At 37.5% G+C, this 25,674-nt stretch overlaps 1 long non-coding RNA gene across 1 annotated transcript; it reads left to right on the top strand.

The window, feature by feature from the left end:
• Nucleotides 1-356: 356 nt before the first annotated feature.
• On the top strand, nt 357-14,936 carry LOC138874423 (uncharacterized). The gene is made up of 2 exons (XR_011401404.1): nt 357-1,044; nt 14,672-14,936. It is a non-coding gene; the product is annotated as an uncharacterized lncRNA (long non-coding RNA).
• The last annotated feature ends 10,738 nt before the right edge of the window (nt 14,937-25,674 follow it).

Here is a 25,674-nt window from a genome sequence, read left to right as displayed (position 1 = left end):
TGGGTTAACTTTAATTTTCTAGAATTTTAGTCCATTTTATATTAACTAAGACTTTTGAAAATGTATATAATAAATAATTAAAAGCAAAAAAATAATTTTAATTTGTCTTATTTTATATTTGAACTAAGGTCATTAATATTTTAGAACAATTAGAATTTTGGGCTAGGAATTCAGATTTATAAAAACCCCAAGCATATTTAGCCCAATTTTGAGATACTTAAGCCCAATAAACCCAAGATCTATAACCCATCTGACCCATCTCCCATTCTAAATCTTATCCATTTATTCATTCGATTCTATGGTCAAGATCTTTCCCCCATGCCATATAAAAATCTAATTATAACCCCCCAACCCTAGAGCTAAGACTGAAGAACGGCTGCCAACCTCCTGAAAAAATTTCCATGGTTCTCACTCTGATTTTGAGAGGAAAAACCAGCCATACTTCCTAATTCTAAAGAACCCAGCCGCACCCCACCTCTCTTCAACATTCTAGCCGCAACTCCCAAAACACCAGCGACACAGACCTCTGCCTAACCAATTTCCGAAATTGAAACACTCCCAAAAATGAGTTATCTTCCCCAAATTAAAATCTAGTAAATAAATCCCTATTTTTCAGTTCCATTACCCACTGTATTTCCAAAATCCTTAACAAATAAAGAGAGCAACAAGCAACGACACATCACTTGAAGAGAAGGACCTAACTAAGCTGCGATGATTGATAAATTTGTGCATATTGTTCATAACTTTGAGCTCACAAATTTTAAAATATGTTCTTAAAAGGAAATGGAAGATGTTTCGCTCACGTTGAATTCTTCTAATTCTTTGTTTAACGCACGCTGATATTTCATAAATCCAACACTTTGTCTTCTTAAAATTCCAGTAAATCCAAACCAAAAAATATAGATTGCGTTTCTTCTTTTCGATTTGGACAGTGATTCCCAAATATGGAATTTGACTGTAATGCTGTTGAGGTGAGTCCTAGCTCGGTTCGGTGAGATCAACTCGTCCACGGTTTCGCTTCGGAGTTCGTCAACTCTGTTTGAGGTCCATTTCTAAACCTTGTTCCTAATTTATTTTCAATATTCTTCCTTGTGTGTTTGGGATTTGAATGAAAATTTTGTTGAAGTTCTTTCCATTCGTGTGCTTATATCATTAGACATCTGGAATTAGTATATTGAATGAGAATCTGATTGCAATATTATGTTGGGTTTGTTTGAAATTCTCTTCAAAGATTGGAAATGAGTATGTGGATTTGTTCTTATTTCAAATCAGTAAACTATTAGCTGAATTGAGAAAATAGGCTTAGAAATCAATTGTTAATGGAATTAAGAAGGCAGTGGTCTTTTAGAATAAAATTAAAAAGAATTTAGACTCAAGATAATTTTGTTACTGCTTATTCTTGCTTTTGGGTTGAATCGCTACGAATATATTTTAGGCCGATCACACTTGGGTAGTCAATCTTTCGGATATTTTTGACATTTGCGTGGCATAATTATGGGTTCCAAAATTAAGGCCGAAGTATGCGTTCGCGCAACTTTGGGAGAAACAATCTTAATAGTAATAAAATGCTATTAATTGCGTACACGTTTGCGCGACACAAGTACGTTTTTAAAATGAATATTCATAGGAAATGCTTTAGGCGCTGTTTAATCTATCATCGTAATTGTGTACACGTTCGCGTGACATAATTACAATTTTTTTCAAAATAAATCAAGGTATGCGTTCGCACAAATTTGACCAAGTTTTTCTTAAATAATTAAGTATTGTGAATTATGTACACGTATGCGTGACATGATTCTTCAAGCGCCAAATGAAAGAGTACACGTACGCGTGAAACGTTTTAGGATAATTTCTTAATTAAAAGAGGTAAAATGCACATAGGTTCTAAACACATGTAATTAGACAAATTGATTAAGCTAGGTATGATTAAAGCGACCATGCTAAAACCGCAAAACTCGGAAATGCCTAACATCTTCTCCCGGATAACAGAATTCCTTACCCGATCTTCTGTATTCGCAGACCATAAATAGAGTTAATTTTCTCGATTTGGGATTTAAAATAAACCAGTGACTTGGAACACCATAAATTATCCTAAGTGGCGACTCTAAATCTAATAAAAAATTCTATTTCAATTATTGTCACTTTAATTGGAAAAACTCCCGATCCCTTTCGGATAAAAATGAGGTGTGACAGCTCTGGCGACTCTGTTGGGGACAAAAACCCAGAATCTCTGGTTCATGGTTCAGAATTCGAACTTGTTAATATGATCTATGCTTGACTTTATTGTTTGTTTATATTACTGTGTTTGTGGACCTAATGTGTTAATTGCCGCTTATTTACCACTTTGATATTATTTGGACTGTATTAAACTGTCTTCTTACTCCTCCCTTCTGAGTAATCTAAAAATATGGTGCACACATACACGTGGCCCACTTTTTTGTTAGAAGTCATACCAAATAGAATGAGGTTGGGTCAGCAACTAGGCCGGGCAGACTTTTGTGCTCCCGGTACATTGTCCCCATCTCGGCTCGAGCTGTCCCCTTGGGTAAGCCATGTCTAGAACACACCCCCAGGTTTAAACCTAGAATAACATCGCCTCATTCAGGATCCCTAGTAGGAAAGTTTGTTTGCATCACGTGCATTTGACTTTGGGGATCCAACACAGGAGTTGGGTCCGTGTAGGACAAGTGTCCCCAAAAAAATAAAAGACTATTCTAATGCATCCTATGTGCTACATGTTGCATTATTCAAGGGTAAAGGGATCATTTGGCGGACCAATGATGGTTGAGGGTAAATAAAAAAAAGAGGGTGAAGTTTAAAAAAAAAAGCAAGTAGGGCCCAGTTTTTTTTTTAAAAAATTATACTACTAGGCATACCTAGTAGTTATTTTATTAATAAAAATAAGGAAAACAACAAAACAAGACATCGTTGGGTGGTCTTACAAATTGAAAGAAATAAACTTTGATGCGTACATAGATTCTATTATCAAAGGTTCGTGTAAAACTCCCCAATGATAGTACATGATGAAATCTAAGACTTTTACTATTATTAAAAACTAGCCATTGCATTCCAATTCTCCACAATGATTGCACAAAAGGCCACGAAGGTGCACTGTTGAGCACTGTGTTAGCAACATATTTCTGCTTCCATTTTTGCGTATTTCCTTTCCTGGTCCTGTTGTAGTTTCTGTATAAATTACTTGCAGAATTAACATACTAACATATTGTATTGATACTTTAGCCCAGATTGTAGCAATTATGTCCAAAATTCCATGACAATAATGCCCATAAGCTATCCTGGGTACTGCCATTGAGTCCAAGAGTCCACAATAGTTCCAGTCACGTATGGCTCTTCTACCATTCCATTGCCACAACATTTGATCTTGCTCTTGATTTATTCTCAATATAGCTCTCCATCTATCTCTACTGCATCTCTCATATTCAGGACATATTTTGTAAATCAAATTTGGGCAGTTCAATTCTTCCATATTTCAAGCTGAGCATTGCTGCCTCGCAAAAGATAAACTGGGCAGTGTATGTATCTTGTGGCTTTGCTTTTCAGTCGAATCTTGAAAATTCCACATTATTGCAAGTTGGATTACGTTTCTTGAGAAATCGTAACCTTGAGCATGAAAAGAATCATGCCAAAGGTCCCCATAGTTTCGTACCGATATAGCCTTTTCCAAAGTATATCCAGCATCAAAACTTGTTCCTTCCACAGCTTTCCTCCCATTGGATTTAGTACATAGCACTAAAACCACCAATTGGAAGTTTGGCATATGGTAGTGCATGATTACAATATCGTTTTGTCTGGGCAGATGTTGCCTGCATATGCCCTACAGTAATACATGATTGTATAGTGTGAAGCAGCCCTCTATATTAACCATTGGTTTGAACCATTCTTGAGATGGAGTAGTGGCCAGATGTACTAGTGCTTTATTACCAAATGCACCCAGATTTCCCTTATTTGAAATCCAAATGTCCATGTGAATCGTGTCAATTTGAACTCTAGGTAGTGATATCCTAGCGTCCATGCTTGTGCCACCTATTGTTACTCCTTCAACAGAATGAGCAACGAGTGATAATACCACCCTTTGAATGTGTATCAAATAGGAATGCAGGAGTACAATAATTTTCTCTGCAAAAAAGAACAAACAGTTAGAATAAAAACTGATCATCTTGTCCTCTTCCCAAAGGATTTGGAACTAATGATCTGCAATACTATGATTAGCTGCATATCTCACTGCCTGGCTCCCAGCTGCAAAAATTGCATCACCTCCACATATAAGAAACATTTTTATGTCTAAATATCTGCGCCTGAACTGCTCGATGATACACAGTAGCTTTGCACTTCCAATTTTCCTGCCCAGCCTCCTATATATCTGTTTGAACCAGTGAAATATGAACTCCTCTCTTATGCTGACATAGTACCCTGCTATTCCTCTTCTCTTTTCTTTCTTTATCATCTGTTCAGTTCCTTTTAAGCTTCACTCTCAAGTATGGACACTACATTTTGTCACTATTGAGTATCTTCTTACCAAAAATCTCCAGTTCTGTATATCCAACAACTTCAATGTTTCCAAAGTCCAAAGCATAATTAGCTAGGTAATCTGCTAAACGATTACCTTCTCTCAGTATGTGTGTGAATGTAACAGTGCATCTGTGCCTTAACACATTTATTTCCTCCACAATTTCAGTCACATTCCAAGGAGCTATCCACAGTCCATCTAAAACATTTTTCAGTAGCTTTGAATCTGTTTGTATAAGGACTTGTGTGTACTGCTGATGAACACAGTAGGACAACCCCTCCAATATAGCCCAAGCTTCTGCCTCGTTGTTTGTAGTTTCATGGATTTCCTTTCCTCTAGCATACATTACATCTCCTTCCTCGTCCCTCAAGACAAATCCAATTGAACTTCTTCCTGGGTTACCCTTCGACGCTCCATCTGTATTTACTTTGATCCACCCCGAGGCTAGAAATTCCCAAAGCACTTTTGTGAACTTCAGATCTGGAGTATGATTTTCCATTCTTCGCAATAGTTCAGTCCATTTGTGAGGGACGTTCAACATCGTAGGTTTTGTAACTTGAATAATTGATTGTAACACTGATGATGCTTGATAGATAACTCTGTTGACTGATATAGCTTCGCCATGTTTGGAGCTGTTTCTTCTTTTCCACAACTCCCAAATTATCACAGCTGGTACGGCTTGTAAAATTGGTTCCAACCTTGGGACAACTTTAACAGTCCAACATTTAACTATTGCTCGATGCAGATACAACCCTTCCATGTTAATTCCTGCCCTCATTAAAAAATATGACCATACCTTTCTTGCAGCTTGTGATGTGAAGAACAGGTGGGACAGAGTTTCCTCGTTTGGTTGATCGCAACACCAGCATCTTGAAGGCGTGCAGTAGCCTAGCCTTTTCATGAGGTCGTCTAGTGGTAATTTACCTTTCCGGACCTTCCATAAGAAGAAGGAAATCTTAAAAGACATTCCTTTCACCCATATATTTTTGTAAGCAGCCTTTTGATCATTCCTCCTCCTCAAATAGTTCCAAGCAGTACTGACAGAGAAGTTTCCTCTATTTTCCAATCTCCAAAAAGGTTTATCTAGTGTAGCTCACATTGCTGGTGGCTTTATATTTTCCATAATGTGAACCACATACTCCTCTGGCAGAGTTTGCAATAGTTTATCAACATCTCTTGAGTCCTCTATTGTCACCTCATATACATTATTTATTGACTCATCAATTGCAAAATCTGGATTCATGAGGAAATACAAGGCTCCAAGCCCAGTCCAATTTTCATGCCAAAAAAGTGATGACTTCATTTTTGTGTGCCATCCTATTTGGTGTTCAATAATGTGTCGACATTCTATCATCCTCTTCCATACCTGAGATCCTTTCCTCCACGGTACAATGATCTGGTTAAGCTTTTTGCAGTATTTTTGGCTCATGAATGAGCTCCACAAACTTGGTATCGTTCTGAACTTCCACAGTAGTTTACAAAATAGAGCTTTGGCCATATCATGGAGAGATCTAAATCCCACTCTACCTTCTTCACATGGAAGACACAAAGTGTCCCATGACGCCCAGTGCCTACTTCTACCTCCAACTATATTGCTCCAAAAAAATTGCGCAAACAATTTATGCAATTTATTGATGACACTAGCCGGTGGATTAACTGCCGATAATAGATGAATTGGCATGGATTGTAGTACATATGAAATCAATGTAGCCCTTCCACCAATGGATAACAACTTCCCCTTCCAAGATTGCATTTTGTTCATGGTCTTGGTGATAAGCCCTTCATAAAATTCTATTTTCCTCCTAGTGTAAAAAACTGGGCATCCAAGATATGTAAAAGGGAATTCTTGTCGTGTTATGCCTGTGATCCTCTGACCTTTGTTAACCACTTCTGCAGGAGCATTGTGGTGTAAGTAAACAGTAGATTTCTGTTTGTTAATAAGCTGTCCCGATGCCTTTTCGTAAGCAGCCAAAACATCCATAATCAATAGTACAGATATTTCACAAGAGGAGGAGAATATTATGGTATCATCTGCATATGCAAGGTGATTTATTTTTGGACTCCATTTCGGCATTCCAAATCCATAAAAGTATAGATTATGATGTAGCACATTTAACCCTCTCGACATTGCTTCAGCCGCTAAGATAAATAAAGTAGGCGATAGTGGATCTCCTTGCTTTACTCCCCTTGTCGATTTAAAAAAACCATACGGCTATCCATTTATCAGTACCGAGTACCAATTGTTAGAGATTATACCAAAAATTAGAGATATGAACCTTTCATCGAAACACATTTTCCTCACTACATTTGTCAAAAATAACCAAGATAGTCGATCATAGGTTTTTGTCATGTCTAATTTAATGACCACGTTTGGTCCTACTTTAGTTCTCAGTCTAATATCAGTAATAATCTCTTGAGTTAGTAACACATTCTCAATAATGCTTCTGCCCTTTACAAAACCAGATTGCTCGTCTGAGATGAGATTTGGTAGAAGACCAACTAAACTTTCATGAATAACTCTTGAGAAAATCTTGTTAACAAAATTGCTCAAGCTTATTGGTCGCATATCTGAAAATGTGTTCACCTCCTTCTTTTTGGTAATAGCACCAGATTCGTGTGTGTCACAAACCTTGGTAGTTCGTGGCCACAGAAAAATGCACTAACCATTTGAAAAATGTCTTCGCCAATTATATCTCAGCATTTATGAAAGAAACACACAGTGAGGCCATCCGGACCTCCAACACTCTCACTATTTAAGCCAAAAACAGCATGTTTCACTTCTTCTCTCGTAGGTATTGTTAGTAAGCCCATGTTCTGTTCATTACTAACCATATGAGGTACATTGTCAATAATTCCGAAAGTATCCGAAACACTGCCTTCGTGAAATTGATTGCTGAAATATTTGACAGCTTCTTCTGCAATTTCTGGGACATTTTTGATCTAGTCACCTGCATCATTTTGGATCCTGTTCAATTGCAAATGCCTCCTCCTACCATTCACGTGAGCGTGGAAAAATTTAGTATTCATATCCCCGTGTTTGAACCAAGCCATCCCTGCCTTTTGTTTTCAGAACTCTTCTTCTAACGCTAAATATCTTATCAGTTCTGCTTCAACTTGTTGGAGCCTTTGTCGATTCTGTTGTGTTGGGTTAATTTCAAATTGAGCTTCATGAACAATGACAACTTCTTCAAGGCTTACAATCTTTTGGAAAATGTCCCCATATGTAGCCTTACTCCAAGTTGATAAAGCTTTCTTCAACTTCTTCATTTTGTAGTTAAAGAGATAGAATGGACTTGCTGAAGTCGGCAGTGCAGTTTTCCTTGACCACATCAGGAAAAGATTCATGTTTTGTCCAAACGTTTAGGAATTTAAAGGGTTTTTTGACTGGAGCATTGTTAGTAGAAGCTGCCAATAATAAAGGGCTATGGTCAGATCCAATTTTTGGTAGGTGTGTAATCTCCAAACGTGGAAAAGAAATCTGAAATTCAACATTCGTTAAACATCTGTCCAGTCGCTTGAAAATACAGTCCCCTTCCGCTCGTCCATTCCACCATGTATATATACTTCCCTTGAAACCTATATCGTATAGGTTACAAGTGTTTACACAGTGTCTAAAGTCAACGATTTCATTCATATGGACTGGTAAGCCTCCAAATTTCTCCTCTTCATCCCATATAACATTAGAGATTCCTCCAACCATCCAAGGTAAAGACAAATCATTTGCAAGTGCATACATTGAGTCCCATAGTTCGATCCTTTCTATCGCATCACATTTTGCATATACCAATGTAAGGATAAAGGCTTTTTGTGTGTGAACATGATGTAACTTTAAAGTTAACTGCTGCTCCATATCCATCAATATGTCAACGTCATAAACTTCTCCAACAAATGCCCAGATCTTGTTGGTAATATTACCAAATGCTTGTGAGAATCCAATTTTCCTCCTATATTTGTCCAGCTTCCTAGCATGCTGCTTTGGCTCTATTAATCTAATAAATTCAAAATGGTGTTGTCCATGCATTGTGATTGTCCTTTGAAATGCCTTCTTTGTTTTTACTGACCTTATGTTCCAGATGAGTGCATTCATGGTAAGAGATTGGATTTAGTCATTGTTCTTCGCGTTTGAACACCAGTACGCTGCATATATGTGCTATATTTCTGCTGCTTCTTCCTGCCCTTATCATTCGATCTCCCTTTGTCAACTTGCCTTGGTGATAAATCACCTTGTCTAGCTACATTTATGAAGTTTTGTGCAGTTGACTTCTCATCTAGATCTTTTCCTTTATTTTCCCTGTTACCCTCACATACATTGTGGTCCTCGAATTGCACAGCCTGATTCTTAGTGTTTTTTTAGAGTGCCACTGTATTCATTTGGTCAGCTGGAACTTCCTTTGCTTGAATGTTGACTCTACCTTTGGCTGACTTGTTTTTTCCCAGATTTACATTCTGCAACTCCTCTGATTTGGCAGCACTTTGTTTTAGCAATACAATATAGTGTTCATCACCTGCATTGATAATTGCTTCATTGTTCAGTTGAACTACTTCATTTGTTAGCACTGTTGCAGTAAACTTAATCCCACCTTGATTAATTGCATTCATCTGTTCAGCTGAGGGTGTAGGATTTTCTGCTTGTTCAGTGTTCTGCATTTTCCTGTTACTTTTGGTTCCACTGATGTATTCCTTGGGAGTGGTCTCACCCTGCTGATATGTATCTTGCCCAGCTGAAATTCCTTTATTATCACCTTTTACTCCAGTATCAATGGTAATACCATTCTGTTCTCCAGCTGAAGGAATTGGTGCATCTGGTTCAGATGCATCAGCAATTTTCAGAGATGAATTGTTAGTGCTCCAGTCTTTGTTTGCCTCTTTTATTGTGTCCTTCATTACACTTTTAGGATTTAAATTAGGAGAAGGAAAAGTGTTCTGCAACATGATGGCCGCTTCACCACTCTGATTTGGCTTTATGCCAGTAGACTCCTTGGCCTTCCCATTAACATTGTGTTATGCTTTTTCCGCATCCTCCTCAGTATATTCATCGTCTGCTTCCATTGCATCTGGAGTTTCACCTTCCTCAGGGTACTCTTCTATTTGAGCAGTCCATAAATTCCCTCCACTTAGCTGCAACCTCTCTTTTTTCCATTGGTTCATCAACTGAGTTAGTTGTATCAACATTTTGTGAGGGCATTTCCTGACAAAATCGATTAGTAGTCACTAAGTTACCAGTTGCAAATGTCTTGTTCACCCAATGAGTAGTAGACTCCTTTTGTAATTAAGAATCACTCCTAGTCCTTTTGTCATTAGGATTAAAAGCATCAGCCTTTGGATTTAGTCTGATAGGTGATTTTGGAGTATCATTCCTAGCTGCAGAAGGAGATTGAATCGGGCTGCAATTGTAAATACTAGTTCCTACCAAAGCCAATTGCTTATCTCCTTGCGTCTCCTCCTCTTGTACCTCTAGAACAACAAATTTATTTTTAACCTGTACCTGCTGATTCTCCAAAGTTTCAGTTGTAACTGGAACAATTTCAGTTCCAGTTTTAGCATGGGTCACTGCCAGTTGTGCATTTATCTTCTCACGATTGTCTCTGACCTCTTCCCATTGTTCACCTACATTGCCGACAATTTTTCAACTCGTGAGGAACATCAAAGGAGAATCATGTGTTATTTTGTTTCCCTGTTCTTCTGCTGCAGCAGCCCAGTTCCTCGATTCAGCAACAACATCCTTTACCACACTGCCTCATTTTTCACTTAACACGGGATGCAATCGCCAACATTCGATTTCATTGTGGCCTTGAAGCTTACATTCCTTGCAATACTTCGGCAACATGTCGTATTGGACTTTGACCCACTCTGTCCTTATTCCTCCATAAATTTCTTCATCGATGTCCATTCGGATTTTCTTTGGTAACTCAGCCAATAAATCTACAAGAACCTTTACCCTCGCGCAACTCGGTCTTGTTTTATTTATTATAGCCGCGTCAAGACACAATGGTCTTCCCACAGCTGTAGCCAAAGAAAACAGAGTTTCCTTAACATAAAAGGTAGGCAGTAGTCCAGGAAAGGAGATCCATGCCATCGCCATCGGAGTTTCTTCATCCACCTTAAACTTTGGATCATAAATAAGAGTACACAATTGATATTCGTATCCATCTTTAGCTTTGATATAATACGTACTCTTCGACGTGAAATCGAGGAAGTCTTGACATAGAGTTAATCGAATTAACACATGACGATCTCTAAGAAATCCAATATTGCACTCACCTTTAATTCCACATTGAATCGGAATAATTCGACGAAGCTCATGAATCTCCGGAGATCCATAATATAATTTTTCGACCACTGCGTATTGAAGACCTTCGATAACATTCATCCTCTGAACTTCTGCTTCTGTGAATTTCACAATTGGTTGGCCATTCAAGAAAGTAACTCGTCGCATCTGAATGGGTTGGATTGTTGTTGCAGCAGCTGTCATAGTTGGTGTGTTTAAAGTAATGGGTTTCAAGATTTTTGAGTAATCTAGAGGTTGAGGATTGATGTTTGTAGTTGTGTTTGCTTGTGCCATGCTTGAAGAAGGCATACCAGCTGGCACAGATGCTGGTCGCCGGCCATCGCGACCATATCAGCTCAGGTCGCCAGTTTTGTGGTGATGAACAGTGCTTTGTAGTCACTATTATGGCACTGTTCACGTTACTATTTGGCACTGTAGCTGTCGGATCTCTAGGGTTTTCTAGAAATTTTTTTAAGTGTTTCTCTGACTTTCTTTCTTTTTTCTTCTTTCATAATTTTTTATTTGGTTATTTATTTTTGAAGAAAAAGACCAAAAAATGAAAATGAAAAATTCAAAAAGTTTTTGCACTTTCCAATCATTTTTTTCAAAAAAAGAAAAAAAAAGAAAAAAAAGACAAAAAATATATATTTTTCTCCAAATCAGTTGCTTTTTAATTCTCACCCGTATCCAACCTTTCCGAACTACGCATACCCGATTCTTGTCTTTCGGGGCGGGATACGTAGGCAGCCCACATATGGTCTGGTCTTCCTAGTGAGTCTTAAGTTCTTGGCTTCGAGGGTCGTAGCCTAATCTTGCATGTCTAGCCACTTTTGTCCACATCAGTCGTTTTGCAAAATAGGGCTATTTTTGCAAAGTGACTTATTTAATTGTGTTTGGAGTCTTGAATTCACAATTAGGTGTCTCTTTACTTTAAGGCATGTCCTTGTCAAATTTGCATGTCTAGCCGCTTTTGGCCACATCGGTCGTTCTTGCAAAATGGGGTCATTTTCGCAAAAGTGGTTCAATGACCCATGTATTAGAGTCCTAAGTTCACAACAAGGTGTCCTCTCTATTTAAGGTCCATTCTGTTGAATCTGCAAGCTTAGCCATTTTTTTGGCCACATAGACCATTTCTACAAATGAGTCATTTCTGCAAAGTAATTTTTCCATGTCTTAGAGGTCACCTTTGTTGAGTTTGCATTTCTAGCCACTTTTTGGTCACGTAGTCCATTTTACAAAAATAGGCTCAATCATGTCTCGCCTGTGTCCAATAGGAAGTGTATTTGCCTCACATAGTGTTTTAAGTCTCTAACTCTGCTTGATTTTATTTTTTCCCATTCAAGTATGGATCCATTTATCAGAGATCGAGCATGACAGACGCCCAAGGACCCTCTTAGTTAGGACCGTTGCATCCAAGAGTTGCTTAAGGAGATTTTCTATGTTTTGAGTCTATTTTTTTAATATTTTTTGTACTTTATAGTCATGTCCAGTAGTACTGATTCTTTTAGTTGGTGTCAGAGTTTGTCGTAGTATAGTTGAGTTTGTCGAGTCTCTCGTTATCGTATTTCTTGTTTTGTATTTGAAAACACCGAAAAAAGTTATAAATGAAAAATCAAAAAGATTTTTGTTTTTAGTTTATTTTGTCCATTACTTTTCCAGAACTACGCTTGACCTGATTCATGTGGGACATGATACGTAGACAACCTACATAGGGTTCGATCGAATCATTTTTAAAATTAAAAGAAAAAGAAAAAGAAAGAAAAAAAGAAGAAGGATGAAGTTGTGGGATGTGAGAAATGAAAGGAAAGAAATTAGTGATAATTAGAAAGAAAAAAGTGGAAAAAAAATGAGCAAGCCAAGAAGTGCTAGAAAAGAAAGAAAAGAGAGACTGAAATAAAAAAATGGGATGATGCCAAATGACCTTGTGACCCACGAAGTCATTCTAGAACCGTTAATTATTCCTAGGTGCATTGCACACAATGTGATATTTCTATATGATAAATGCCCTAACGCTAACGTGATGATCTTATTTTGTTCCTCTTTGTTATCTTCATTGAGCAGAAGGGTGGTTAGTGTTACACCCCACGTTTTCATGCGTGAAAGTACACCATAAGCAAAGTGATGAAAGTCCGAAAATGAGATATTATATTCCGCATTTTCGTACGTTAAAGCTTCGTCGTAAGATTAATCGACGTAATTTCGGGAATGAGATTTATTTTGGGATAAAATAAGGCTTAAGCTAAAATACCCGATATTTATAGACTAATACCATACAAGGTACTACATGGCCATAATAGTAAGGTGTATAAAGTGTGTTAGAAGTAATTAATTATGGATTTTTAGATAAAGAATAACAAAGTAAGAGATTGTGGATAAACGTACTTCTAAAAAAATGTATATATAGATCTATTGAAACAAGCATGGATTAGGATAAAAATTAAAGTCTTTATTTTCTAATGCAACACTTGCTTTGAATTAAATTGATTTGGCTACAACGGTACTATTTGTTGCCATTTTGGACCGAGGAAATATATACAGATATTCTCTTGTTTCTTGAGCTCTTAAAATGAAAGTTTATGTTAGCACATGGATATGCGGAAGAAGAACAAACCTCATTGAGTCATTAGTGGGAATCAGCTAAGACGCATTTACATAATTGAAATAGTAAATTTTTATGCAAGGTGAGTACAATTTTTTCCGAAAAAGGGCAAGGTGATATGACATTATTTAACAATTAAATCTAAAAAAAAAACAATATGGGGGACACTACCCTAACGTGGCAGCCAACTAAGCCCCTAAGGGTGACTCCTTTTGGCTAGAATATAAGTGGCACAATTAGGCAAAATATGTGGCCTTGTAACATGAGTCATACAAAAGAATCTCTCTAATTCATTAATGAGAGATTCATACAAATTGGCAATGCAACTGATTCATACAAATTTACAACAAATTGCTCTCGTCTACTACATTAAGAAAGAAAGCTTCAGTAAGGGTAATAGCTATAATAGCAACATATTTGCTTCAAACGTTTCATACGAAAACCATTTAATATTATAGCAATGTGGGATTTGCGATTCTAAGGGAGTACGGTGGAATCTTTCTCAAAAAGATCATACAGATTGTTCCCTATTTCGATCTCATCATTACGTGTTTTGTCACGATTGGCGTGTGTTAGAAGGATTGTCAAGAGAATCGATTCAGGTATGTTAAGGTTATCCCTTCTTTCTTTTGGCATGATCCATACGATACGAACGAAACGTACAAATGCACAAATTCCATGAATGACTCTATTCATAGAAGTATTAGAAATATCTATGTTCTTGAATTTCCATATGTCATAATATTTTATCATCTGTTCATGGGTCTCAGAAAAATACGAAAGTTGAAAAGAGGTTACTTTATGATATTACTCAAAGGCAAAATGGTCTTATGACAATTCCGAAAGATTTTATTAACATACTTTTCATGCATTGCATTCATGTACATTGACACGTGACTAGATGACGTTATATAAGCGTATATATGTATGTATATGGGATATGAAAAACATTATGGCGTTATATACGCACCACCACCTGATCAGCTGGTATACGTTGATGATTTTTCCCACAGTGGCCAAGATGATATGATGGGATACCCTCAGAGGCTGATGATATTATGAAACATGTACCTATCTATGACATGACATTCATACACATATGCATGACACTATAATTATTTCATGATTTACAAAGTTATTCAAACTTACAGGTTGAGTCATGTACTCTATATTTCTTCCATGTCTCTTATGTATTTATTTATGTGCCTTACACACTCGGTACACTATTCGTACTGACGTCTCTTTTGCCTGGGGATGCTACGTTTCACGCCCGCAGGTCCCGATAGACAGGTCGAGAGCCCTCCAAGTAGGTTATCAGCTCAGCGGAAGATGTTGGTACGCTCCATTTGCTTCGGAGTTTCTCGTTTAGTTAATATGATTTAGACGTGTGTTGTTTGGTATGGTGGGACTCTGTCCCGACCTTTATGATATTTATGTACTTTTAGAGGCTTGTAGACATATGTCATGTACGTGAAAGATTGTACGACCTTGTCGGCCTATGTTTTGAGTTTATAAATGATCATGTTGGCCTATTAGACCCGTATGTCACGTGTATATGATGATATAATAAGAAAGATACGTTACGTTGGTACTCGGTTGAGTAAGGTACGAGGTGCCCATCGTGGCCCATCGAAGGCCCAAACGTCATCCTTTATCAATCACAATTACACCCTTATTCTACGATTTGGGCAACATTCCATCTCTTCTAAATGCTACTTATGAAGAGTAACTCCTTTGAGTCCATTCAGGCTATACTGAGCTTACTATAACATAGAGAAGCCATTAGCTCCCTTGTTTTCATGGGCCTAATCCTGAGGCCTAATCCATTATCGTCATCTTCTCACTGCCCTTTCTTATCCGTATTCCTATCTTCGTAAAACATTGTCGCTTTACCATACTTTAGCTCGCGACCTATACATATATATTTATACTACTCGTAATCTTCCTTCAACTTGCTTGAATTTCCTTGTATTATTTTAGAACATCAAGCGAGACATCACATCGTCTCTAACTCTTCTTTACTTTCTTAACTAGACCTCTCGATACCTAGAAATCATTGACTAGAAGATATGCCACTGACGATGCCACTATCATTCTTGGATATTGAATCCTCGTGCTTCTGGCCCTTTTATCCGAAGTATGGACTATTTATGATCTTCTGCCTTTGAGTATCTCGTACGTTGTTCACCTTTACCTTACTTACCTTAAAATCTCGCATCGATTCTTCTATCTCTCTCATGACCTCCCTTCCACCTAGGTGTAATTCACGTCCATAACTTGAAGCTCTATTATAATACTTGCACCTTTGGTGCATACACAATCCCGTGGGAGTTTTATACCGACTTCTTATGAGACTAGTACCCTTCTAACTGGCTTTATCGTAGAGCCCTTATAGAACATAGTTGTTGTGCTATCTCTCTTGCACCTCTAATATTAAGAGTGATTCTATTATGTTTTCAATCATGATTCTTATAACTTCTAGGTCCAATAATCAGATTCCTGATTTACTTTGTTGATGTAATTCTTTAGTTTCCTTCTTCTTCTGATCGACTTTTATGCTGGCTTAAGTTATTTTCCAATCTGCGGCTCATGATATTAGTTATTACTTTACCCCTCCATGGACGCTATGGAATATCTATGATATAATCTTTTAACAATTTATTCCTTTGTTTATGACCTTGGCTGAATTCTTTCTTTTAACTTATACCGGAATCTTTTATGGCTGTATGATTGTCAACATATATGCTGCATGTATAAAAATCCAAACTCTTAAGTGCGTTCATAACGTCACCAACTCAGGATCATTGATCAAATAATTCCTTTCGTTCCTTCTCAGATTTTTTTTAACGTAAGCTATTACCTTTCCTGATCTTTCTTCCCCCTTGTTGCATGCATACTTAGCTTATCTTAGCTCCCACGCATGTTGGAATTTTCATACAACTCATATGATCTTCGAATATTTCTTTTAATTTTTACTTCCAGTTCACTAACCACGGTAGATTCCTCTTTCTTATGGAGGACGTACAATGTTGTTGTAAAATTGTTGTTACAAGACCATTTCCTCTTTAGGTCACTGTGCTTAGATTGAAGTCTTCTTCCTTATTTTCTCAGCTAGTCCTTCACTGTAGTACTTAGGGAGGATCATCTGACTCTTGTAAAGATGCGAGCTTATTATATCGTATTCCCGAGAGAATTGTTTATGTTTGTGATCACTTGTAATTATCCTTAGTTACTTACCTCCACATTCATCTGCTCGTACAACTACTTCTGAACTGAAGTTTTGACTGTCTTCCCAGTGGAACTATCTTTTATTTCTGTAACACTTATATGGTACCTTTAACTACCCCAACTCCTATTTGAATATTTCTCATGTATTACAATGTCATAACTGCGGGGCTAAATTCACTATATTGGGTTTTACTATCTTTATCTTGCACGACCTACTGTCTTGTCTGTATCCTTTTGACTAGCCATAACTAGGCTCTTCCTGAATCAAATACTAACTACTCGTTGATCCATTCTCATGTCAATATTCCACGAAATGTTTCTTGGGTTATTTCCTTGGTCTTAACTTATGTCTCGCACTGGCTTCTTAATTATCAATAACATCTTAGGCAGGAACCCTTACTTCTTCTCCTTGACGTCGCGTTTGCACAATGTTCTGGAATCGTAGCATATCTGTAGCATTTGGATAAGTGCAATCTCATCCCTTTCTCATTTTTATCCCATTCTTCCTTTATCATTCCATATTCCCCCCTTTAGGGGAGTACTAAGAGCTGGAGCTATGATGACCTGCCTATATATGTTTCGCCTTTTCATCTCTGGCATCCTTTTACATCATCGATGGCCCTTACTCGCCTTGCGGTAATCCTTATGTACCAAGGATAACAAAATTCCTTACTCACAATGGTGACACTTAGTGTAACTGGCACATACATTCCCTTAAGCTTAACTTTGCTCCCCTTGCTTGCTTTAGGGAAATGTCTTCTTGATGACCATTCTCTGAATTTCCTATAAATATTCTTTTGTTGTCCATTCTATTATTACCAGAATGCAATATGAAATTCTCATGATGCTGACCGTTATCAAATTACTCATTCCCTAATTCATGTTTAGTTTATCTTGTTCACTTGCCCATACTGATTTCTATTATTCTAGGGTTTAATTCTCCCTTCTGGTAATCATGTTAGAGTCACGAACTTATTCCCCGAAATGAGGATGTGACTGTATGGCCTATACTATTTTGTTTTCTTAAGGCCCATCACCTTTCGTCTCTTTCTTCATTTGACTATAGGTTTTGTAATATTGTCATCTTTTGATCTATCGTTGTCATCCATATATCACATCTTACTCATAATGCTTATGTTCCCTTGCCTTAATTATAAACGCTGTTAACCTTCATTAACTGGGCGCCTCGTACCCTTCTTCATCTTGCTTCTTTTGCTTGTTGAAACTTGTATTTATCTTCTTAATCTCTCATTGTCTTTCACCATAAAAATGGGTAGACATTCTTGCCCTAAGGCTTCTTATCAGGAAGCTTACACCTTTTAGTACACTCATGATCTGCTAAAAACCTCATATTTACTTATCGTAGGCATCATACAAAAATCCAATTCCTCTCACTCAGCTCTTTCACAACTATCTCTCTTTCCAACCTTCTTTCTGGATGTAGGTATCGCCTTATTACGAATAAAAATAAAAGTAAAAGAAAAGGGATTCATGAATTGTATGGGATTAAAATACCCACGTAAGAGAATCACCTTGGGATGCTATGGAATATAGTTATTGAAGTACAGTATTGCCGCTAAGTAGATCAGGAAAATTACTTTGAATATTCCTTGATGTAATGTAAGCCCTAGGAGAAAAGTATTACATAATAAGTTTCAAGTTATCAGTGGTATATTGTAGATCAATATGGAGGTAAATCAACAATGGATGGACAAAAGTCACAAAGTATGAGATGAGATTAGGCCGTCATTCTAAAGATGAGCAGTAATGATGAAACATTAAAGGACTTAAATTTATACATATGGAATAAGCAACGAGAGTAAGCTGAGATTTGGTAGCAGACCTCAGCAATGATAAATTAAAGCAAGAGTTATGGCAGTAAATTCATACGGAGGACTAAACGGACCTATGCGATGAGATAAATATTCGTGAATTCAACAAAGTACCAAGCAAAGAACTTCAGTACACTCATAGATGCCCAAAGGGACATCTTATCAAGCTCTACATATGAAGCCTAGAGATTGGGCATACTTACAAGGTCAAAATTATACAGGCTGCATGATCAAAGGTAGCAATACTTACGAGATTAGAAGGATTCCAACTACAAGTCGTGGTGTGAGAAAGAGGCTTAAAGGGGGAAATGCCTTGGCCTGTGGATTTATTCAAAGAACATTTGCCAAAATGGAAAGGAGAAAATTAAAGTATTCGCAAGAACTATGAGTTATGAGAATGATAAGTGCATCAGTCAACATTCGAGGGCGAATGTTCCAAAGAGGGGAATGATGTTACACCCCACGTTTTCATGCGTGAAAGTACACCATAAGTAAGTGATGAAAGTCCAAAAATGAGATATTATATTCCGCATTATCGTACGTTAAAGCTTCGTCGTAAGATTAATCGACGTAATTTTGGGAATGAGATTTATTTTGGGATAAAATACGGCCTAAGCTAAAATATCCGGTATTTATGAACTAATACCATACAAGATACCATATGGCCATAATAGTAAGGTGTATAAAGTGTGTTAGAAGTAAGTAGTATTTTAAGTAATTTGAGATAATTTTTAATTATGTGGATTGGTTAATTATGGATTTTTAGATAAAGATTAACAAAGTAAGAAATTGTGGATAAACGTACTTCTAAAAAAAATGTATGTATAGATCTATTGAAACAAGCGTGGATTTGGATAAAAATTAAAGTCTTATTTATTTTCTAATGCAACACTTGCTTTGAATTAAATTGATTTGGCTACAACGGTACTATTTGTTGCCATTTTGGACCGAGGAAGTATATACAGATATTCTCTTGTTTCGTGAGCTCTTAAAATGAAAGTTTATGTTAGCAGATAGATATGCGGAAGAAGAACAAACCTCATTGAGTCATTAGTGGGAACCTAGCTAAGATGCATTTACATAATTGAAATAGTAAATTTTTATACGAGGTGAGTACAATTTTTTCCGGAAAAGGGCAAGGTGATATTGCATTACTTAACAATTAAAGCTTAAAAAACAATATGGGGGACACTACCCTAACGTGGCAGCCAACTAAGGCCCTAAGGATGACTCCTTTTGGCTAGAATATAGTCGGCACAATTAGGCAAAATATGTGGCCTTGTAACATGAGTCATACAAAAGAATCTCTCTAATACATTAACGAGAGATTCATACAAATTGACAATGTAACTGATTCATACAAATTTACAACAAATTGCTCTCATCTACTACATTAAAAAAGAAAGCATCAGTAAGGGTAATAGCTATAATAGCAACATAGTTGCTTCAAACGTTTCATACGAAAACCATTTAATATTATAGCAACGTGGGATTTGCGATTCTAAGGGAGTACGATGGAATCTTTCTCAAAAAGATCATACAGATTGTTCCCTATTTTGATCTCACCATTACATGTTTCGTCGCGATTGGCGTATGTTAGAAGGATTGTCAAGGAAATCGATTCAGATATGTTAAGGCTATCCCTTCTTTCTTTTGACATGATCCATACGATACAAGCGAAACGTGCAAATGCACAAATTCCATGAATGACTCTATTCATAGAAGTATTAGAAATATCTATGTTCTTGAATTTCCATATGTCATAATACTTTATCATCTGTTCATGGGTCTCAGAAAAATACGAAAGTTGAAAAGAGGTTACTTTATGATATTACTCAAAGGCAAAATGGTCTTATGATAATTCCGAAAGATTTTATTAACATACTTTTCATGCATTGCATTCATGTACATTGTCCCGTGACTAGATGGCGTTATATACGCGTATATATTTATGTATATATATATGTATATGAGATATGGGAAAGGTTATGGCGTTATATACGCACCACCACCTGTTCAGCTGGTATACGTTGATGATTTTGCCCACAGTGGCCAAGATGATATAATGAGATGACCTCAGAGGCTGATGATGTTATGAAACATGTACCTATGAACGACATGACATTCATACGCATATGCATGATACTATAATTATTACATGATTTACAAAGTTATTCAGACTTACAGGTTGAGTCATTTACACTATATTTCTTCCATGTCTCTTATGTATTTATTTATGTGCCTTACATACTTGGTACACTATTTGTACTGACATCCCTTTTGCTTGGGAACGCTGCGTTTCATGCCTGTAGGTCCCGATAGACAGGTCGAGAGCCCTCCAAGTCAGCGGAAGATGTTGGTGCACTCCATTTGCTTCGGAGTTGCTCGTTTGGTTAATATGATTTAGACGTGTATTGTTTGGTATGGCGGGACTCTGTCCCGACATTTATGTACTTTTAGATGCTTGTGACATATATCGGGTACGTGAAAGATTGTAAGGCCTTGTCGGGCTATGTTTTGAGTTTATAAATGATCATGTTGGCCTATTAGGCCCGTATGTCACGTGTATATGATGATGTAATAAGAAAGATACGTTACGCCTAAAGAGATTATTGAATTAGAATCTGAGTTGAAAGAAGAGGTCCTAAGGTTGAAAGGACAGATGACCGAAATATACCAAGCCTAGATTAGTGGGCGTGCTCTACCATTATTTCCCACTAACTACACTGAAAGCCTTGTCATCATTCCGCCACTGTCACCAATCCAGATTCCTATTGCTACTGATATCTCCCCACAACCTTTTCATACTCCACATACGAAAATTACCTCATACCCCACTCCTTTAACCACTCATGTTTTTGTAGCTCCTCCGCCAGCTACTCTTCCTCGATCCTCTAGCGAGACTGTGTTCAAAGTCCCCGATGCCCAACACTATGCTCCAGAACCAACTTTCAAGGTCTCGGATCCATACTCTCACGCTCCTTATTTTGAGCCTCTTGGTGAAACTGAAAAGCCTGCTAAGACATTCAAGCAAGTTGAGATATCCAGGAAGGTGAGAACCTTAAAGTAGTCTTTAAAAAACATGCAAGGGATAGGGAGCCAGATGAGCATGTCTTAGAAAGACTTGTGCTTGTTTCCTGATGTCCAACTACCTACTGGGTTTAAGATGCCAAAGTTTGATTTGTATGACGGACATGGAGATTCCGTGGCCCATTTGAGAGGCTACTGCAGTAAGATGAGAGGCGCCGGTGCGAAGGACAAATTATTGATTGCGTATTTCAGTTAGAGTCTGAGTGGGGCAGCTCTGGAGTGGTACACCCGCCAAGACGCTAGCAGGTGCTACACCTGGGACGATATAGTTCAGGCCTTTGCCCGACACTTTCAGTACAATATAGAAATTGTCCCAGATCGCATGTCCCTCACCAAGATGGAAAGGAAGCCTAATGAAAGCTTTAGGGAATACGGGCTCATATGGAGAGAGCAAGTTGCCCGAGTCAATCCACCGATGGAAGAAGACGAGATGGTTGAGTATTTTCTTCAAGCCCAAGAGCCTATTTACTTTGGACATTTGATCTCGGCTGTGGGTAAGCCTTTTAATGATGTGGTAAAATGGGAAAAATGGTGGAAGATGGGCTAAAGTCAAGCAAGATCATGAGCTATTCTGCTTTAAAATCCACAACACAAGCAATTCAGAACGACACAGAAAGCTTGCTGGGTCAGAAGGAACATGATGATGTTGCCATGGTTGTCTCAGGATCACGACATGGTCCAACGGGTCCACCTCACCAATATACTCAGCCTCAACCCCAATCCCAAACCTATCCCCGAGCTCCACATTATCCACCCCAGTATTATCCTCCGAACAATGTCCAGTCATCTATCCAACCACTAGGTCACTCCTTATGGCGAGCGCCAACACCGCATAATGCACTTTTGCCTTCATAACATATTCAAGCATCCAACAACCCTAGAAAACTGAGGCATATAGGGGAACAAAGGCAAATAAATAGTTTCACGCCAATCGGAGAATCCTACACAAGCTTGTTTGAAAAGTTAAAACATTCTGGCCTGATTGAGCTGCTCCTCAGCTATACTCCGAACCCATATGTAAATGGTTTTGATCCTACTTTACGGTACATGTACCACTCTACTGTCCAAGGGCATAGCATTGAAGAATGTCGTGCTTTGAAAAGGGAAATAGAAAGAATGATGCAAGAAGGCATAATTGTGATCCAGGACAGTGACACCTAAAATATCACACAGAATCCTTTACCTGCACACGATGATGCACACTTTGTGGGGATGATGCGTGGTGACATAGAGTATGAGAATCCTCTTGAGAACTTGCTGACTGAAGTTAATGATATTGAAATTTGTAATAGTCTTGGTAATATTGATATGGAACTCAGTGGCTAAGATGTCGAGCTTGGTAATTAGAAAGATGCTCTTTTCTTATCTAGCCGGGGAGGAGTCTTGGTGGTTTATTTTGTTATCATTTCTGTTGTTCGGGTTATTTCAGGGTTGTAATCCGGATATTGTCTTGTGACTCAAACCCTTCTATCCTTTTGTTTTGCCTAGTTCGTTTAGTCATAGTAACTCATTTAGTGTTATCTAGTTTTGTTCCAGGGTTGTAACCCAGTTTATTTTGCTTGTTTTTTGGTTCAAACCCTTTTACCATCTGTCTAATACAATTTCCTGTTATCTGTTATTTCTAGTCAGTTTTGTTTAGTTCTCTTTTCCTTTTATAGTTCATTTCATGTTGGCTCTAGTGACATGACATGCACGTATAATTCTAGGCATGGTCTTAAATGTTAGTCTAATTATGAAGCAATAAATAATTTTAAAGATGATAGGGACGTTTGAGGGAAATAAGTATAGATTTGGACATTTTGAGATCATTTAAATCCTGAACTGTGTGAAACTGGGGCAGATAATTTAGAAAGTTAATAGGATGACAAGAATTCATTAAAGGAGAGTGCATCCTAGACAATTTGAAGCGAACAACTTTGAGTTTAAGTGCATCTCAAGTTACGAGATAAAGCCAAGGGAATTTTCTTCAAACAGACGGAGGGTATCCATCGTGAAGAAGAAATCACCCAACAAGAGCTATGTACTTAACAAGGCACTTAAAAAGAAGTGGAAGGCATATGAGTGATATCAATGTCGAAGCTGTAAAAGAAATATTGTGCATGATCTTCAATTTTCATCATCAAGTTGCAGGTATTGTACTTGGCATTTTCAGAGATTGGGAGGCCATCTTTCAGCTACCCAAACACTTTATACCCTTGAATATCCTTTTGAGCCTGTGCTAATTTCTTTGACCTCCCCTCTTTTGGAATCAATTTAGAGTCATAAGAAAAAAGTTCATGTCCCCATAGGTTTGTTTTAGAAAGTTCATTCCAAAAGGAAAAAAAAGAGATAACGAAAAAAAGAAGGAAAAAGAAAAAAAAAGAAAAAGAAAAATAGTAACAAAAAGTATTCTTTTGAACTACGTTCGACTCGATTCTTGTTACCACAAGATATGTAGGCAGCCTTAAGATTCGGTCGCACCAAATAAAATATTTCATAATCCCATGAAGTCGAGAGTGGGACAGTCTTTCTTAGAAATTTCATCTCAAAAAAAAGAAAAAAAAAGAATCAAATTTCCTTGTTTTAGAAATTAGGGTAAGTTTTTATAATTGATTCCAAAAGTTGTAGATAAATTAACCCTATTGTCTTAGTTATTTTGAGCCTTTATGATATCCCTTATTTCTAATACTGTCCAAAAGCCACATTACAGTCTAAAAGACCTTCCAGATAATCTTTGAGAGTGTTGAGTCAGACATGCCAGGAGCATATGATATTTCTATCGTGGTTAATGCCTTGTCATCTGCAGAATCAGAGGAAATAAGAAGAAAAGAAAAAATAAGAGAGTCTTATCGGTGAAAACCTTTATAGGAACCATAAGGCGACGGGGAGTTGAGAGAAAGGAAAAATGATAGAGGCTTAATGGTGAAAACCCTTCGGGCACTACAAGTCGAATAAGGATCGTGGATCAGATAGGATAATTGGAGCATTGAAGCCCAATTTCACGGCGAAGAGGTACAACAAGAGTTGAATATTAGACTTGCTTGATAGATTAGGCCACTTAATCCAAAAGTTCATGTCATGGCCATTAGAGTTGGTATCCACATCAGATAAGTTTCTACTTTGTAATTTTCTAGTTAGATATCATCCCTTTCCATTGCCCCTTACTTTGTTCCTTTTTCATTGTTCACGTCCTCTTTTGAGTCCGTTTGATCAGAACAAGTGAGAAATGATTTCAAATTTTTTTACTAGATTTTCAATTGCACAAAACGGAATCTGGCTAGCACATCAAAGCGGTATAAGTCAGGAAAGTGGCATGCGCACTGAGTTGATAACAATTGATGTGCTTTGGAATTCATGTGAAATGCAAAGGTTTGGTAAATGTCAATTCATAAGCACAATGCAATATATAGAGGGTATTGGGCCTGAACGAATCAGAGGTGTTTTCTGTGATAAAGGTTGACAGAGAAAGTGGTTAGCCAATAACAATCAAGGTCTTCCAAGTTTAAATCAAAGTTATCATGGCAAGTGTAGAAACAACCACCTTCAAGGTCAAGTCCACAAACTAACCACCATGTTTTAAACTCACAAGTTTTCTTTGTTTGAAATAAGGATGAAGGCTATGTTCATATCAAATCTTGGAAGCTTGAATTTTTCAGGTGTAATGCCCCAATTCTACTTACACAAAGGCTATTGAGAAGATCACACATCACCCCTAGGAGACGCACTTCCTAGTCTGGGTCTTTCGGGTTATATTTTGTTTTAGGAGACGCACTTCCTAAATTGAGTTTTATCCCTAGGAGACGCACTTCCTAGTTTGGTTCATTCAAGTTTCACCCCTAGGAGACGCACTTTCTAGTCTAGGTATTTCAGGTTATATTTTTATTTTGGGAGACGCACTTCCTACATTGAGATATCACCTCTAAGAGACGCATTTCCTAGTTTGGGACATTTAAGTTTATTTCTAGGAAATGCACTTCCTAGTTTGAGTCATTGAAGTTTTAACCCTAGGAGACGCACGTCCTAGTATGGGTCTTTCAAGTTATATTTTGTTTTATTAGACTCACTTCCTAAATTGAGATTTTACCCCTGGGAGACGCACTTCCTAGTTTGGGTTTTTCAGGATATACTTTTAGGAGACGCACTTCTTAAA

This window comes from Nicotiana sylvestris, chromosome 8, assembly GCF_000393655.2.
Source record: "Nicotiana sylvestris chromosome 8, ASM39365v2, whole genome shotgun sequence".
Lineage (NCBI taxonomy): Eukaryota > Viridiplantae > Streptophyta > Magnoliopsida > Solanales > Solanaceae > Nicotiana > Nicotiana sylvestris.
Note: the sequence above shows the minus strand (reverse complement) of the source record. Positions and strands in the feature narration are given on the sequence as shown.